At 37.8% G+C, this 18777-nt stretch overlaps 1 long non-coding RNA gene across 1 annotated transcript in view; it reads right to left on the reverse strand.

Annotated features, from left to right (window-relative positions):
* The window catches only part of LOC310883752, a 109915-nt gene that overhangs the window by 83331 nt on the left and 7807 nt on the right, over positions 1 to 18777 (reverse strand). The window contains exons 2-4 of the long non-coding RNA XR_014573719.1: positions 16105 to 16173; positions 13887 to 13967; positions 10820 to 10988 (exon numbers count right to left, since the gene is read on the reverse strand). This is a non-coding gene — a long non-coding RNA (uncharacterized lncRNA). The remainder of the gene's footprint in view (positions 1 to 10819; positions 10989 to 13886; positions 13968 to 16104; positions 16174 to 18777) is intronic.

The following is an 18777-nucleotide window of genomic DNA, read 5'->3' on the forward strand; positions in this document are numbered from 1 at the left end:
ACAGAACAATTCAAATCTACTTGATCTCCTAAGTAGAATTGATGTTACTTAAATTTGTGCACTCTGAACTTTAAAATTAGATTATAACCTCCCTTGATCTGAGGGTTTCATTCTCCCTGTAAAATCCAGATTAGAACACTCAAGTTTCAAGTTCAAAGAATTGTTTTGGCTTTAGAAGATGTTTTATTGAAGGACTCATGTTTGGTTCTCTTGAGGAGGGTTTGTTTGTTTATTTTTAGTGGGGAGACCAGAATATTAAATTATGAAAGTAAGTATAACTGATATTACACATTTGAAAAATCATCCGTTTCAAACAATGCTTCAAGGCTCATAAATTCACAGCTGAGAATAGCAGCCGGTAAGGATGGCAGCATGAAATAAGCATTTATGCCTACACAATATTTCTTCACTTGAAGTCTTGTTAAGCACTTTTGCTTTCCTTACTGACTTAGAACAGCTACAGTGGATCAGATCAACCATATATAATTAAAAAAAAGTGAGTTTCAAACAAATATTGATATAAAAGACGGTTGACAGCAGAGTTTAAGCAAGTCAGAAGCACAAGAAAATAGATCCTATTCTACCAGGCTTCTTATGAGGATGTAATAAGACAATCAAATTACATTTCCAACATGAACATATGGTTTCTAAACGAGATTTTTTGAAAAAACCTTTTTTAAAATCAAAAAAATAAATGTTTATGATATTCAAAGATTGACGACTTCTTCTAAGCAGAAAAGGACCAAAATTCTACTAGGGTTCTCGGTATGCTCCAGTGATGTTCTGACTTTTTTCCAACTCGCAGTCTCTTATAACAATGTAAGATGGATGACTTGAAGCAGCATTATCATGTCTTCCATTGCCAGCCGACAAAAAGAATACAGAGCAAACAAGAAACCAAAAAGAGAACCGGCACCAAGTCCTTGTAAATTGCATACACTATACAGAAGTGCCCACCTGCAAAATGTAGCGAACTGCATATGGACAACTGGGAAGGTCGTACGGCTGGCAACTCAGGCCAATCAGTGACATTTTGAAAGGGAAAGGATTACTAAACATCCCTGTGAGAAAAAAACTGACTTTCTACAGGAACTAAACTTTTAAATATATGGAACCATGAAAAATAATAGTACTTGGGTATGAAGCTCTGGACGTGAATATATTTCAATTCTAATGCTGCATAGATTAGCATTAAATTTAAAGGACATTTATGCCCTTCCTATCTAGTCAGCATATCTGTACCTAAATATAAAATTTTACATTTCTCAAATTAAGGTTAGTTATTACAAGGTCCCGTATAAATTGACCTTATGTTGCAACAGGGACGTTACTAATGTTTGTCCCATCAGTGCTGTCATTATTTATGTATTCCCAAATAAATTAACATCTCAAAATGGCTACAAGTCTATGAAAACTTAAAACAAGGAGGCCAAAGGGGAAAAAAAAAATCTGTTATTAGACTGAACAGGTGAAACATAAGCAGAGTTCACTGCCTGTTCTTCTGAAGTATCTGTAGGACTTGCAGATGATTCCACCACACATGACTAATGCAGTCTCTTTAAATTCATGGCAAAAGGTAACAAATTCCATCTTACCATTTGTGATGTGCAAAATAAAGAGCGATGCTGTGATTTGGAATGAAGCAGTCTACTCAAGGAACAGAGAGAAACAGAGAGGAATGACAGAAACCTAAAGCCTATCTGGGAATGAGTGGGGGTTCTATTTCCAGTGATTTGCCTTTGTATTTCTCACAGTGTTTCACACCCCTGATCCTTTGTCACGCTTTTAATTCAGGCCTCAGTTCAGATCATCAGTAAATGCTGTCAGCTACTGGCTGACACTAAGCCTACAGATACTTCAGGGTTGCTTGCAGCCAGAGATCCAGCCAGAACTTCAAATCTAGACCCATGTAAAACCACTCTGAAGCCCAGAAACACAACAACCAAGGGTCCTGAACTTTGTTACTGAATTTGCCTGTTCTGAAACTGAATTTCTCTTTGTTGGTTCAAAGAAAACCTAAAGTGACATTTTGTTCCATTTAGAAAAAAAGATGTAAACCTAGCGGATGTATTTTCCAGCCCAGTATTAGCCATATAATATAAATCCCAGAGTTACTGAACATGTAGAGGTAGGGTAAGAAGGGAAATTCCCAGACCTTCTACTTAAAAGATACCACAAGGAAGGTTAGGGGCACAAAAATAATAAAAATAAACACATTTAATTTGTATTAAATTTTTAAAACAGACCCCATGCACAGTATTTAATTCAACACACCCACAGAGAATTCTTATTATTCTTCAGCTCTTGACTTCATCAAAGAGTTGGATTCATGGTACAAATCAGCACAGCCTTGTTATGGCTCCATTAATAACAAATCATAGCTGATAAGGAACTGAATCACTGATTGATCAAATAATAAATCCATTCTGGGGTTTCCACTAAAGATTATGTAGTTGTGTGAGAAATTAAGAGGACAAAATAAAACAACCATATCATTGCCTCACTGAGCACGTTAAATTCTGGACGTCCTTGTCCTTAAGTTCATTTACCGAGTATACCAGCTGCAGTAGGAAGACTATTCTTAAAGAAAAAACTCTAGTTCAAGATGTACTCCGCAATGTGTACCTTGAAGGATCAATGAGAAATCAGAAATTGCACTGCTTGGTAGCTCTACCCAGAGCATCTTATTTGAGTGATGAAGGAATGTCAGTGTCATAGAACAAGAAACTATTCTGCACTCATCAATAGATGCATTCTTTCCAGTAGGCTGGTGGCTTGCACTGTAGCACAGTGTTGCCTTGCCTATGGACGGTTCCCTTTTGAAAGGTCATTAAATACTTTTGAAGCAGACGCTGTTTGCCCTCAAAAAAGAAAATTTGTAAAAGACTGTGGTTGGAAATACCCTAACGTCACCATCTAGAGCTGCTCTCAGCGAGGTAGATAGTAACCTTAGTTACCAGTGGGTGAAGTCAGATGAGCTACTCCTGTGAGCCAGACTCTGATGTCAGTCTCACGAGGGTAAATCCACAGCAACTCCACTGAAGCAGCTGGCAACACTCCAGGTATATCTAATGGCACTAAAATCACAGAACTGCTTTCTGCTAAGAAACTGTTTTGGCTTACTTCGTATACATCCCATTGAATTAGAATTACATCTCCCTGCCTTTCCCTTCCCATTAGACTGATTTCCATGAAAACAGAATCTTTGTTCCTTAAGGATTATGGATTTCTCTTTGGCCAAAATATGTCAAGCCTTGTTCTTCCAGAAACTTAGTGGCAGTTCCTGCATTCCCCACTGCTTGTAACCGTTGGCAGAAATTGGCAGCAACACACAAACATTCTTTGGTTGGGATGTGGGAGGGTAGGAGCACTGTTTGAAGAAATATTGGCTGGTAAGCCTTCATGCTATTTTTGGCAGGTGTGCATTTTGCTGAAACAAAAGGCTTAAGCAGGCTCTCCTGGAGCAGCATGGCCTGTGATGTTACATGGTGAGTGAAATATCAGAAGGTTTTGGTATGTTTGTTCAACAGTAGAAAGGATTCATTTTATAATGGCTGTTTCTGGGCTTGCAAACAGCATGACAGAGAGTTCTGCATGAGGGGTTGTAAAGCAAATACATTCCCTCAATGAATTATTGAATCCAAGGCATTTGTAGCCATGCCCCACAGAAAGCGAGTGTCTGTATTGATGGCATCTTACAGACATGGCTTGTCCCGGTTTCAACACCCATATTTACATACACTGCTGCAAATGCCATGTAGTATCTCCACTCTCCATAGTACAAATTCTGCTCCCAGACTGAACGTTTGAGAGTAAGTGCAGCATTTCCTATCACCATTTCTCTTCCAGCAGCTTCCCAGCATGATTCTTTACAGAAGTTTAAGCAGCCAGAGACTTAAGAGCTCCCTCCCTCCCATTCAGTCCTGATTTAGATGGGCGTACTTGGAAAACCAATGCAGAAATTCACAGTTCCAGGAATTTGAAAGTCAGTCACAGGATCCTAAAGCCAAAAAGACAAACAAACAAAAAGCAGCAAGTAACTTTGAATTCTGAAAAGAAAGAAGTGGGAGCTATTTTAATTTGCCTTCTGTTTTCCCATCCATTATCACATTTAGGGAGCACATTTTCAGGATATTCTCTACAACCAGGAAGACTAGAAATTTGACTCTTTAGTTAACAATAAGATTTTAATGAAATCCCAGAATGCAACACACCCCAAATACTGGAAGATTTGATAACACTAAGACAGATGCAAATCTAACATCACCTTTTCTTGTCAAGTCAGTAGAGATGACAGTAGCTCATGTGGACTCAATTTTCTTTGGTCTGCATACACTGCAGGGTAATCAAATCATTCCAGATTCATATCTGGAATCAGATGGAAGTTATAAACTGAGAGATCTGAGTTTGGAGCCTCAGCAGTAACCTTGTTACCTAACTTTGTCTTCTCCTTCTCACTTAACCACTGGTAGGAGAAGAAAGAAAACAAGGGGACAACAATGCAAGGGGGGCTGGAAATAAAAACGCTGAAGTAGATGGCAGTACCATCTGTTTTTCTACCATTCTGATAAAAGGATGGTAGAAATTACCATCCTGGTTTCTACCAGGAATTGTTGTCTGTACTCTACCCCACCAGGGGTATTAAACTTCTCAGTTAAGGAATTGACAAATAATTCTCCATTGGAAATTACAAGGGCAAAAGGAGGCAGAATGCAAGAGCAAGAGCTCAAGCTGTAAATTTAAGCCACATGCGACTGCCAATGGATTTTTAATGGCCCCCCAAGGAAGTAGCCACTGTCTGAGATCCTTTAATGATAGCAATTGCTGGTCATCCGTGCATTTGGTCACAAGTTTGTTTACCTGTCAAATAAACAATATTTTCTGAACCTTCTTCCCCACCCCAGAGATAGAGGATAGAGACTTGGAAAGTACGAACGTGCTTGCTATCTAGAGCATCAGATTCTAACAGAAGTTACGCTGACATGACTACTGGTTTTCTGAACCTCCTTACCCTGTGCTAATCACATCCGGGGCCTTCAATGCTCCTTTACTATCAACTGGACCAATTTCAAGCCTCATCTTTTACCAAAAAGTAACAACAAAAAAGTCCATTTAATCAGGTAGAACAACTTAATGGGGAAGAACAAACAAAGAAAGGAAGGGCAAGACAATCAGCAAAATTTTTTGTTTGGAAGGAAAACACTCCTAAGAGGAAAACGAAATTCATAGAGATGTTTAAAAAAAAAAAGTTGTTTTTCATATTCAACTGACTTCCCTGAAGCACAGGAAACCTGTCCTTCCTAAAGACTTATCTTCTGTCCTTGCTGTCTCCAAATCTCGTCTTCTCTTGATCACTAGAGATGAAAAATTAAGAGAATCCGTTGCAAACCGTTGCTTACATCAGCATTCACAAGAACTTGCTTGCAATACTACGCAGCATAATATCCCCAATCATAGAAATTAAGTTGTAGTGGGAGGAAGAAGCACTACGCAATCAAAGTGTCTGTACAACTAATTCTAGATTTTGAGATACACTCAAAGCAAAAAATCCAAACCAAGCAGGAAAGAGGGCAAGTAGAGAAGACTTAGATTTAAAAGGTCTGCCTTGGAAAAAATAAATCACAAATACCCCACATTATGAAAAAACATATTAAATATCATTAAAAAATTCTCAAACTGCTTATGTATTTTATGCTTTATGTATTTATTTATGACAATAGATAAAATACTTTAACATATTGTAGTGGCAACCTCTATTAGGATTACCATTTTAAAAAAAGCATACCGACATCGCATTTGTTTCTTCCTTTTCAGCACGTTACATCTAAACTAGCACTTGCTGCTGGAAGAAAGCAGATGAAAGAGTTCATTTACCACCATGTTAAGCCAGCCTCAAATACAATTTCTGGCAAAGGTTCCCTAACAAGAGTGTTCAAGGAAGCTGATCCAACAACAGAATGAACTTGCAACCAGTTAGTATCATAACGCCTCAAGTCAGAGTCAGAGACCTCTTTGTCTAAAAAAGCTTAAGCTCCTTTTGTTTGAAGAAAAGACTTATGCATACATTTTCAAAAGTACCAAAGCAATTAAAACACAAGCTCCTTTTAAATTCATCAACCCACACCATGCAAGCCACTTCTTATGCATCTCTTCCCTAAAGCTAGCCACAGTGTTTCTTGCTATTAGCTAAGTAAAATCCTTTCAGGCATAAGTTTACAAGCAATCCACCTCTCCTGGGCTCATTGATAAGGATCAGACCCTTGGAACAGCACAGAGGAAGCATGCACCTTGGGACACTAAGAGGTGGTTCTGCAGCTGCTAGAAGAAATGAGGGAAGAATAACGCAACCAGCAACTTTCTTGGCAAACCCTGACTTTAACCTCTGCTAGTGTGTTTGCTGTGCCAGAGGCAAGGTGGCAATCATACTATTTCCTCACCTTGCAGGGGTGTTGGGCTAGTTAGCTAATGTCTTCATAGTACAAAGTAAATGCTGACTATTATTATTGGCATATTATGTACTACCAAGTCCCTCTGCTCAGTAGGACAGGCAACGCTAAGTGGGAAATTGCAAAAGTAACAGCTAAAAGCTTATTCACTTTACAAGTTACCTCAATGTTTTTCTTTCCAGCTGTCAAACTGCTTTATAAGAAGCAGTTCATCTAAGCAACCCTCACCCTTTACAATTTGGTTTTGTTTGCTTCCTAACCTGGAAACGGGTGTCTCTTGTCTTTATTTCATTTCCAAGTCAAGCCTGAAAAGAAAAATGCTTGCAGAAAATCCTATAATTACCGGATCTGATTTTCATTTGAACTTTGATTCTTTCGTACAGTACCAACAGCTTTCCAAATTCAATGAAACTAATGTAATTACAATTTATATGGAAGAACAAGTGGGAAAGTTTTTGAAGGATATATATTATAGACTCTATGTCCATAAGAGAAAAATGTACTTACAGGATAGGCACACAGTGACTGGATCTGTAATAAATGAACCAGCTTTTCTGAGGAACCCAGACTCTATTTGGGAATTAAAGTAAGTGGCTAGCTTTTCTAACTTCCCTAGCTTCTTCCATGCTGAGCAATTTTGATTATCTGGCCATAAAAATGTCTCAGTGAGAACTGCTGGGTGCCAAGCACTTTTGGAAATCTGGGCTCAATTGTGGGCTCTCAGCATTTAAGAAACCACTAGCTCCAAATGTAAAGAGCGGTTGTATGAAGCTGTGGGCGAGGGCTATATAAGCAGCATATACAGGTCTCAAAGTACGTACATTTTCTCAGTTTCCCTTAAATACTCTGATTTATATCCTCCTTCTGCATGTTACCGTGTAAACAGACATAACCATGTTGCAAATCTTCGTACTGAAATTAATACAAATCTCAAAATAAGCTAAGATGTGTCCTAAATACTTTCTGCTTCAATGCAGAGTCTCTTAGGAAAAATACGATGATGCTCCTTAATAATGGTCCACCTTCATCTAAATGATGCAGTGCTGGTGCCAGCAGAGGATGAACTTAATTACCATGACAGGAGGAGCCACAGAGTCAGTAAGAGCTAGATTATGATGGACAGAATCCATCACACATCTGAAAGCAACATGTCTTTCCAATCCCACTGGAAAAAAAACAAAACAACAACACTACAAATCCTCAGTAAAGGAATCATTTGATTGGAAATAACAAACACTATGTCTCTAGCACTAAGTGCATGTTTATGAGACAACACCAACACCTTTTGCTTTTTTTTTTTTTAAGCAATCATAGGAGTGCTTGGATGTTCTCTGCAGAGGAAGTTACTAGGTTGTTTAGACATCTATTCACCACAACCCTAATTCTCGGAACAGATCTGGTAATGCCGAACGATTGGTTCAATGTTGACATTCAAACATTGTCTTGTCAATCCCCACTCCTGCACTCCCCTCCTGCTAGTCTCAGGAAATACACCGTAGCCTGCTGCTTCATGCTGTTTGGGGACATTTTGTAGAACACTGCTGTCTTGAGGCCTACAGACACGAGGGCTCCAAGGCTTCACTGAGTATGTCCTTGGATTGCACTTCCCAGAGTTTCTGAAAAACAGGCTGAACAGTTCATAGGACCACTCAGATCAGCAGTGCTTCTCCAGGAACACTGGTATATCTCGATCCCCAGAGATGAACAAACCACAAAGTCAGTTCAGCAGTAATTACTACCCTTTAGGTCAATCCTCTGCAAACACGCGCTAGAAAAATTTTGTTTGTAGGTAAAGAAAATGTTATGAAGTGTTGTGCCCCTCTGCCTCTGTATAAGTGTCTATTCTGTCAGTGTACACGTAGCCTTGCTGATAAGGCTCTTGTGGCATTGTGAGACATGTAATCAACAAAGAGAAATGAAACCACATGATCTAGAAGACCAATGGCATAAAAATTTGTGAGTAGTCAAGGAAAAACCATCTCAGAAAACTGTTTGTAAGCAACCCACAAGCCAAAATATGTTTATACGCAACATTTTTTAAATATTTTCCAATGACATGTATACTTGTAAAAATGCTTATGGAATATTTACAGACAAAATTTGCCAGCTTTATCACATCTTTTTGTTTGCAAGCTGTTTATCCAGCTCAATTCGCAGCTACATTACAGTAATGTTGGACCTAACTCCACCACCTTTAATCGTTTACAAGAAAATGAACAAATTCCAACTGATTCAGAAAGCTGCAAGGTAAACAGTCCCAGTCACTTTATGAAGAGGATACTTTCTACTAATCCTACATGCCAGTTACTTTCATTTTGTAAAAAGAAAACGAGTTTGAACTGTTGCTCAGTGCCCCAAGGGACTTTGCAGCTTTGTACAGATGCTGCTAATCTCAATGGTTAGGCCAGAATCACAAAAAGAAATCAAACACCCCACACAGACACAGCTTCATTAAACATTAAATTAAACTGGCATTAATTAGAAAAGCATTGATTAGTAATTTAATGAGAACGATGGACACACAGAAAACAAGGTGAAACAGGAAGACAAAGAAAAAGGCATGAGTGGTAAAAGAAAGGAAGAGTGGCATAAAACATTTTCTTCAATTGCTTTCTGTGCTCTTCAGAAGGGAATACACAATTCAATGAAGTAACATTTGAACAAAGAGGGTATTTTTGTTCCAATAAACGCTTCATTTCCCTCAAATCTGGATGGCAATGCTTCCTCTTTCAAAAGTGCCTCCTATTGATTCATAATAGTTAATCCCCTCATTTTTAGGTGACTCTTGTCTTTGCAAAGAAAAAAAAAAAAACACAGGAAAAAGGTTTTTGTTTCTTATTTTGTTTCCCGCACTGTTCTCTGAGAGCTTACAGAAAATGCATTCCTATCCATAGCAAGATTTCTAACAACTGCAATTTATATGTGCTAATGGAAACACTGGAAAAATGCAACTTTTACACATATGACTTTTTCTAAATTAAAACAATGAAACTTCTGTTGTGAAAGCTTTGGCCAAGGTTTGTTTGCTCCCCTCTTCTCCACCCTTGAGCCCCCTGCCTCTCTTCCTCTTCAAGTGCTTAAGAAATCAAGTGGCTGTTTTGTGCTTCAGTGTAGTAGCTTGTAACGCAAATGGATCAGATAGTACAGATTATGCCCTTTAGGCCTTTACAACACAAAACATTTTTTCCTTTTTAACTGTATAAACCAAACATTTCTTCGAAGCACAACTATTATTAAGCTACACCAAACCCTTCTAATCTGTATCAGCTAGAAACCAGTCATATGCCAGAAGAGCACTGGTGCACTCCCACTCACCACCTTTAATTAGTATGAGGAAACTGTCTGAAGTTCAAGTGTACAAAGCATTTGGAAATTTTCGCTTCCTAACACGGTAAGCTGTTCACAGCACTGTCTGGTGGATAGAAAGGGCTCCTAGACAGCAATATGCACTTACATGCGGTGACTGCAATGAATCTGAATGTGTTCCACAATCGATTACAAGCATGCGCACTCAGCTTAGGGTACTGAGAACGCGTCAGGCTTACTCTGTCTGTTTAGATCACACAGTGCGGTACATCCTATCCCGCATTACAACACAGCAGCTGTGTTTGTGGTGCCAATGGACATTCAGCAACCACAGCAAAAGTAGCATTCCGGCAAGACTGCTGAATGTCAGGAAATCCTGGGCAAAACAGGCAAAGCACAGAGTTCCTTTCTACTTATAAACAAAACTTCTGGGCAAATCACATAAACGGTAGCCCACACTTACCTGTTCTAGCTCTCAGCTACAAGTCTTAAGTGGTCACCACTTTGATGAAAGGAGCACTTTGCAACCCAGGACTTAATGGCCCTTGCATGTAACCTTGGTTTTTGTCACAAGTTTGCATTCCGCTCCATTTTGCACAAAAGGCCAGATTTTCAGAAAGGCTTAAGCTTATATTTAGGCTGTGGGATTACAAAATAGATTTTCTGAATGAGCTAAACCCCTCTGATGAATCCTGGATGGAGAAAATACATTGAATCCTTACTTTACTTACCTAGGTGAGAATTGAAGTCTTCAGAAAATCTGCTCTGCTAAGACAGGATGGCAGTCAGAAAGGTACTTTGGTTCGGTCTAAGACAAAACCAAACTATTCTGAATCAGGTCTGGCTAAGAGCAGTTTAGCTTCTAACTTCTACTAGACCAGAATTTTCAAAAGTCACCAGCATGAGCTGATTTTACAAACTGATTATTAGAAGAGATTATCTTTTCCCACTTCATTGCATTAAACAGCATAAAATCATTGCAAGTCCCATAAAATTTAAAGGATTAAGAAATAAGACTTTGAACTGCTCTGTATTCTTCCAGTGCAGTGTTAACTCCCAGGCTTTACCTTAGAAGTAGCTGCACTTGAGAAGCGATTGGTACTCTACATGATCCTGGTCTATACGGAGTTGCTGCAGTACCTTCTTCTCAGGGATGAAAGCAGTGACTCCCACAGTGGCTGGACAGTCCTGAGCAGAAATCTGCTGAGCTCCATACTCCTTCCATTCTGAGAAGACCTATTGATACAAGAAAATTCCCACTATTGTTTCCAGCATTAAACATCACACAAACTTTCAGTAGATTTCTGGGAAGATGAGGACAGAGAATACCCCAGCGAACAGAGGTTTTCTCTCTTCCCCACTTCTCCCTGTGAGCTTTTATCACTAACTTCTCACTCAGATAGACTTCCACTGTTCTTAGGCCCACTGCACTCTCTCTCACTTAGCTGTCTGACAGCCCCTTCTGTCCCGGTCAGTTTCCCTTTGCATTGCCTAGAAGAACGGTCCATGCAACTACAAGGGTTTAAACCTGCACATACTTTCTATCACAAGCGCAGATGAATACATACCAAATCTTCTTCTTTAAACTTGGAACCATTACAAACAATAGTAGATTTTATGAGTAGAGGTTTTTGTTTGTTTTTGCACTATCAGTGCAAGCATGTCTGTATCACTAAAAAGAATCATATGCACAGGAAAGTGATATGGTTATTAAAATGTCCTAGTGTTGATTTGTTTGATTTCATTTAATTTTGTTTGATTGTTATGCCAAGAGAATAAGAAATGCAGCTATCCTCTCTGTGCACTTTTTCATCCCAGACATGTTAGGTCAGAGTCATAATCTTGAGAATGGTTCTAGATTTTTAAAATTATATTAATACTTATTAATAATAAATGTTATGGAATTATATGCAGTATTAATTAGAGGCTCATTGTGGGCACAAAAGAGATTTTATGGGATGTGCTATATTTATGTATGGACATTAATGACAGGCAAAGATAAAAGGCAAGACTATTTTTAGAGCCCACAGAAGATAAAAATTGTGAACGTACGTATACATGAGTGTATGTGCCTGTATAAGACATGCAGAAGCAATTAGTGCCCATCAGCATGATCATCAAGAGACAATTCAGGGCATCTTTGGAATCCTTTACAGCATGAGTCTCACTGTTCAAAAATATAAATTATCCCAAGCCACTAGCAGCCTTCCAAAATTCAACACTACACATTCTTACAGTTTCAGTGTGTAAGCCTCCATTTTACTCTGACCCTTAGTCCTGCACGTCAGAGTACACTACTCTGCTTATTTTTCATTAAGTACACAATGATAAAAAAGAGTTTAATCTTGGAAATACTCCATGTAATGTCTCACAGAAATAAAAATATAAATAAAAACACCAAGACTGTAACTGCAGGAGATAAAAAGATTAAAAAATATTTTTCAAACTGTTTTGCTTCTTTTACTGTAATTGTTCTTACAAAGTACACTGGTTGCTTTGCTGCCGTCTATCACACAATGTTTGTGAAGCTCTTCAAAATATTTGAAAAGAAAGAACGTGAATTTGTTTTATATCAGAAAAAAGATATTTAAATAAATGCTGAAATATTTTGTTTGTCTGTAAAAAAAAAAATAATAATTTTGAACCTGCCCTAAATATCCATGCATTTTTAAGTATCCTCATGCACACAGGATTCTCTGGTTTCAACTCTTTTTCAAAGGGACCAATATCATCTGCACTTAGTAATTAGCTGCCAGCAGACAGTAACCATGGATTTTTAGTGTATATTTATTTCTATCTATTTTTGAACACTGCAAACATTGATGGTACTTTTGAATTCGATTTCCTCTGTCACTTGCTTTTAACCTGAGAAAGGAATATGAGTCCATTTCTCTTGTGTGCTTTCACAATTTGAGATATATGGAGGCAGAGGGTCTGTTTAATAGGAGATTATTTCCTAGTATTTTCTGCCCTGCTTGTATTTCCTTTCTTTCTAGTATTTTTAGATCCCAAGATAAAAAAAAAAAAAAATTAAAAAAAAGCTTGGTTTATTTGTGTTGTAAGACAATCCACCAAATAAAGCACGGATCACTGGGAGACTTTCTTCAATGAAAGGTCCAGTTTAACTGGTTCACTTTTAATTTAATGAATGGCTCTTTCCCTCAGACAAGAAGAAACAGCCACAGACATTTACAAAGACACAAAAGCCAACACTGGGCTGTTTTATGTTAGTTTCTTTTCTTAAAACATTTGTTTTTAACTTGAAATGTTCAAGGCAGAACTTGCAGATACAAATCCTTCCCCTTATAGAAACAAAAGTGTTTATACAGCCCATGGTAAATAAACCCTAATTAAATGTATCCATCAACTATAGTTCTTTTATTTTACTTATTATTTGTATTCAGCATCTACTATGATGTTTGATGGAGACCAAAAATTAAATCTTTATCATATATTGAATTTAATTTTTCTTTAGAACGTTACACACACTTTTCTTCCTTAGAAAGATATAATTTCTCATCTATGCAGCTTCTTACTACTAACTCCAGTACAATTTTCTGCCCTGTTTGGAAGTATTTTGACATAAAACATAACCATTTTATGCCATCAATTGCTGCCTCCACTTTCGTCCAACTGGTAATTACTGTGTATTTCTACAAAAGATTATTTCCTCTCTTCCCTCCTTCTCCAAAATTAAAATGCAAACAGCTCAGTGAGCATAACAAAAAGAAAAAAGAGGAATAAGAAGAAACAAGAAACAGGCCATCTAATATAGACCAGAATTTTTTTTTATTGTTTTTACAGAGTTTACACTGAAAAGAAAAAGGAAAAAATCATATTTTGTTTTTTGCCTTTCTAGTGGTTTGTGCTTGTTGTAGAAATAAAGTATTACAAATAGAAACCAGAGAGAGGCGGGAGGGGGAAAGCTCGTTTAGTTTCCCTTTTTCATTTCCTTTGCTGGAATACGGGTTTGGAACATCTGAAGACAAAAAGGATTTCAAAGTTCGATTTTTTGTTGTTGTTGTTGAAACGAGCCCTTGAACCAGTCCCAGGTTTGGCGGGAGTTCGTGGTGTCACAGTGCCCCCTGGAGGCCGGAGGAGGCAGCGCTGCCTCCTCAGCCTTGCCCTCCTTACCTTGCCTTTCTTTTGCAGCTCTCCAGACAGAAGGGAAGGGAAATTTTCAAACACTCAGGATCTTTGCTGCTCACAGCCGGACTGGGAAGAGGGTAGAGAATAACTGCTTAGTTATTTCAAACAGTTTCAAAAAAAGAAAACTCTTCCACTTTTCCCCTTTAAATCCACTTTAGTCATGGCTACTTCAGAAGGACTTACCTCCTATGGGTCTGAATTGCGCAGGTGTGCGAGGGCACAGAGAACTGCATAGACTTGTTTAAAGTCTTCGTGAACAAACTGATTATTTTTTTTTCCTGATAGTTTAACCATCATCATCGTAGGCTTCCCGCAATTTTTTAAACTCTCTCCTTTAGTGGTATCAATAGACTCAAGCGGGTAAAGAGTTCACCGCATTACAGAAAAGTCTGTCATATTTGTGTCTAATTGTTTTTGCTCAGTATGATTTTTAGAAACCTGGTAGTTATATACTGATCGAATTATCTTTATTATTAAATTAATTATTTTTGTTTGGTTTCAAAGTGGTGAAAAATAGTTACTTTTTGTGTAATAAAACTATTCAAAGCATGGTAGATTATGGATCTAATTTATTGCTTCATTAAGACACACTATTCACTATGGAAAATATCTCTGTGGATGCAAGACAAAACTAATCATGATATTTTGAGACATTAAGATACTTTTGATCCTTTTGGTTTTTTGACAAAAATTGCTACAGATACAGAAACATTTCATTATAATGTTTCAATAATTTAAGATGTACAACAAATTACAAATTTGGCCCAATATATTCCACACTTATTATCATTATATAATTTCAATGTTATTGCCTTCAGGGCTTTTCTTAGTATTGTGTGAACTCTCCCATCCCAAACCATTTCTTTTTTCCCTGTGGAAATATATAGTACAAGTTCACTTCAGCAGGAAGTAAGACTACGTAATTTTTTTTCTTTAAACCACCAGCACACAGACATTTATTGTCAACGGTAAAGAGAATACTAGGTTCAGTCACAATGTAGGATATTTCCTGTGATTTTGATAATTCTAGAAGTTTTTTTCCTCTAGAACATACTTAAAATTTAAAAAAAAAAAACACAAACAAACACATTAAATAAGTGATATTCTTAAGTTTGTTTCATATTTCAACAAAATGCTGTGTAAAATGTATCTGCATAATAATAATGTCTCAGAATGGGAAATACAAATATTGTACATCATGCTACATAGGACAAGTCAGTGCAAAACATCAATTTACACTTACAGTAACACTTTTTCAGTAGTCTGTAGGACTTTAAACAAGGTTTAATATATAATCAATGGATGTCTGTCTTGCAAGTAAAGTTACAAATGTGTGCACGTCACAGCGTTTCAAACTCTGTTGACAAAATCATGAAGTAGAAAGGACCGAGTATGTCAGATAAAAGCCACTACAATTTGACAATCATGTAAGTACACATATACACAAACATTAACCGTCTTGAGAATGCTATCCAAATTATTCTTCCATACTAAGCAAGGAACAAGTACCCTGTCCCTTCAGTTCTTGCACAACTAAAATCTCAATTTCTTGCACACTTCTTCCAATTTTATTACAACAGCATCTGGCTCTAACCAAATCATTGCTCTGGTAAGGAGACAACAGATCTTATTCTTACCAAATTCCCTCACTCAGACCATCCAACTGCTCAGCTTTCGAGCAAGTTTCCCTACTCCCTAAATCTGCTGTGAGACAAGAAACTGACCCCAGGGGCTCTAAATAGAGCAAAAGCAGACTAAAATGCTGAACCCTGGAGATCATTTGTAAAAAAGACCTTTACCGTGCATTTGAGTGAAAGACACTGGGCTGTTGGGAGAAGAAATTCTTTGATTGCTACCAGTCATTTAAATACTGGTGGGAAATTACAAAGCAGCTTTCCTTAAAGAGAGCTGACAGGAGATTTTTCTAAGAAATTATTCTCAAGTTCAGATTCATTTTCCCAATTGCAAATGTTCTGGTTGTATGTATAAAAAATGTTTGTATGTGTTACAACATTCTGGAAAAATCCCCCTCTTTGAGGAACTCAAGATCTTTTTATTAAGGTTATGATACAAACCAACAAAAGCCAGGAAGTACAATCTTAGGACTAACGCTGTGTTCGTACCTCTCTCATCATTGTGCTTCTTCCCACAAAACTGACTTACAACTGTGTGAAGTAACTAGGGAATATCAACCTTCACTTACATTTCCTGGCTTCCTCCAGCTGCTGTCCAAAACCTTCCTGTTATCTAGGCATAACTGAGTTCTTCAGTACTGCAGGTTTGCGTTGTACATGCAAAAACACAAAACGCATCTAATTATAAAGATGACAAAGTCTGAATAAGCAACGTCTTTGCGTGGTTAAAAAAAGATAAATTGTTATTGTTTCTATGATAAAAATATGGAAATAACAGGAATAGCTATCAAAGAAAAACAGAGAATTTTCTGTCACGTATACTACGCAACACCTTGTACTATTTAACATCACTAGCATTTTGGATTACACTAAATAGAAAGGGCACCAATGCAATTCACAAAAGAAGGCCCCGAGTCTCTAATGATATTTGCGTAAGAGTACAGTTCAGAAACACTCGGGTACATTTGAAGCATTTAGTCTAAGAGAAAGCAGAAAGTTTTCCAAAAGAAAGAATGGAAAAAGGCAAAAAAAACAAAAACAAAACAAACAAAAAAAAAAAAGAAAGAAAAAGGGAATGGACAGTTTGACTGCTACTATTAGTTTAGTGCTTAATAATTCAATAATACTGAGTGATGAAAGACTGAACACACAGGTTTTCTCCGTGTTGATTCTCTGCAAGTTCTTTTGCATATTTTCTTCAGCAAAATGTTTAAACTTTAACTACATTTTAGCATTTGAAGCATGATATATGTGCATGTAAAACTTCCTAGTATGTACGTAGTTATTCATTAAAATAAGCTTTATGGCACTTGCAGTTAATTTCTGCATTTTTAAGGTGCATGCAAAAAGCTTTTTTTTTTTTTTTAATGCATTTAAGTTGGATTTCATTGAATGTGTCATACACCTTGACATTTTAGGTACTTTAATGGGGTTTTCTTAGACACAAAAAAGAAGTTCTTGAAAGAGGTTTACAGGGGAGGGGGAAATCCTTTTAGAAGAAGGCTTGGGGCCGGGGTGGGGGGGGAAATGGGTGAAAAGACTTTATTTTCTACAGCTCAAATTCCAAAGGAGAAAGACGGGGAGAAATAGGAACTGAAACTAATTTACCTGCATTCCTTTGTCACTGCTTGGCCCTTGACTAGTAAATGATTCCTTTCACTAGCCAATAAAACCAAATCAAAAGCAGGCTTAGGCAGCAGAGGGGGAAGGAGGGGGATAAAGTAGAAGAGAGAATCAACTTAAACTCTGACACAAAAAAAAAAAAAGGAAAGCAAACTCACTCCTCTTGCTTTCCAGAAGCTCTCAGGAGCTATATGCCTAACTCCTGCGCTAACTTCCCAGCATTAGCACAGCACAAAGACGTCCTCTACCTGCTATCTCGCAGCACTACCTAAGGGTATTCCACTGTTACATGACAGAGTTGCTTTTGTCTCCTTTTGGAGCTGGCCCCAAAAGCCCTGCCAATTTAGCTCCAGTGGAAGGCCTGTACAACTGCTTCAGAGATTAAGGGCATCCGAGAACAAGTTTGCTCTGCATGGACTTGGTGCCCAAGCTGCATACCCCAGAGATCTGGTAAAAGGTCAGTTCAAAAGACTGCTGTATAGCAACATGACAGGCATTCAAGAACTCTGAAAAAAAAAATCAAGTCTGGTATTCCTGGACACCATGAAAATATATCTAGTAGTGGCTTCTACTTCTAGAAGAACTTCACATTCTAGAGAAGCAAGACAGAGGATCAGAGAGGTTGTATTGACAGGATCAAATTTTCAAAAGCATCTACACATTTAAGGCATACAGAAGTCCACTAATACATACTCAGAATTCTGAACTTAAATTTTACCCTATCAATTTTTACCCTATTAATCACTTTTAATAAGTCACAGCATCATAGAATGGTTTGAGATGGAAGGGACGATCATCTAGTTCTGAATAATAATTCCTGGTACAGCTAATGAACTGACTTCTTCAAAAGCAGACAATTGAAAAGTGTGCCATGGGAATTCTTTGTTCTTGTAACCACCATATCACCTTTTTAGCATCCAAGGGACTTCCTCAGAGCTGAGCAGATAGCATTTTTCAGGACTGGGCACCAGATTTTTCCTTCTTCCATCCCTCTTTTGAATAGAGAATAAATGGTCAGCCATCAGACAGACAAGCAGGCCAGTAAAGAGCATAACGGACAAAGAAAAAAGTCATATGTAGACCTCTGAGCTGTAAACGTGTTTTTATCATGTGTATCTAATGATGCCAAATGAAAGTCAGCAGGCATGATCAGAAATGGAAACACAGATCTACCAGGATGGGTAGCCTCTCAAGATCAGGCTCATTTAAAAATTAATGTTTTAATTTTCAAATATCCTCAGTTTATGGAGAAAAGACCCAGGGGCTATGACTCACTCTTGTCAGACAGAAACAGAGAACATGCTCTAGCACCCCACACGTGCTACCTGATTGATAAACAGTTCTCTACATAGCAGCAAAACTGGAATCATTAGGCCTGTGCGTAGCCACACGGTTCAGCAGCAGAAGAGAAATTAGATCAGATTTTTACTGAGATACCAGACTTAAATGCTCTGCATTTGATTGGAGTATCTCTACAACAGAGGTAAAGACAGGAGGACAGACACTCACCTCCTTTCTTCCTCCCCTGCAGAAGTGCGGAAGAATATACTAATCAGCCTCTTTTGCTGGAACATGTTGTTGGGCTGAGCAAGAATGACACGTCATCCCCATTGTAGAGC

This window comes from Anser anser (assembly GCF_964211835.1).
Source record: "Anser anser genome assembly, chromosome: 18".
Classification (NCBI taxonomy): domain Eukaryota; kingdom Metazoa; phylum Chordata; class Aves; order Anseriformes; family Anatidae; genus Anser; species Anser anser.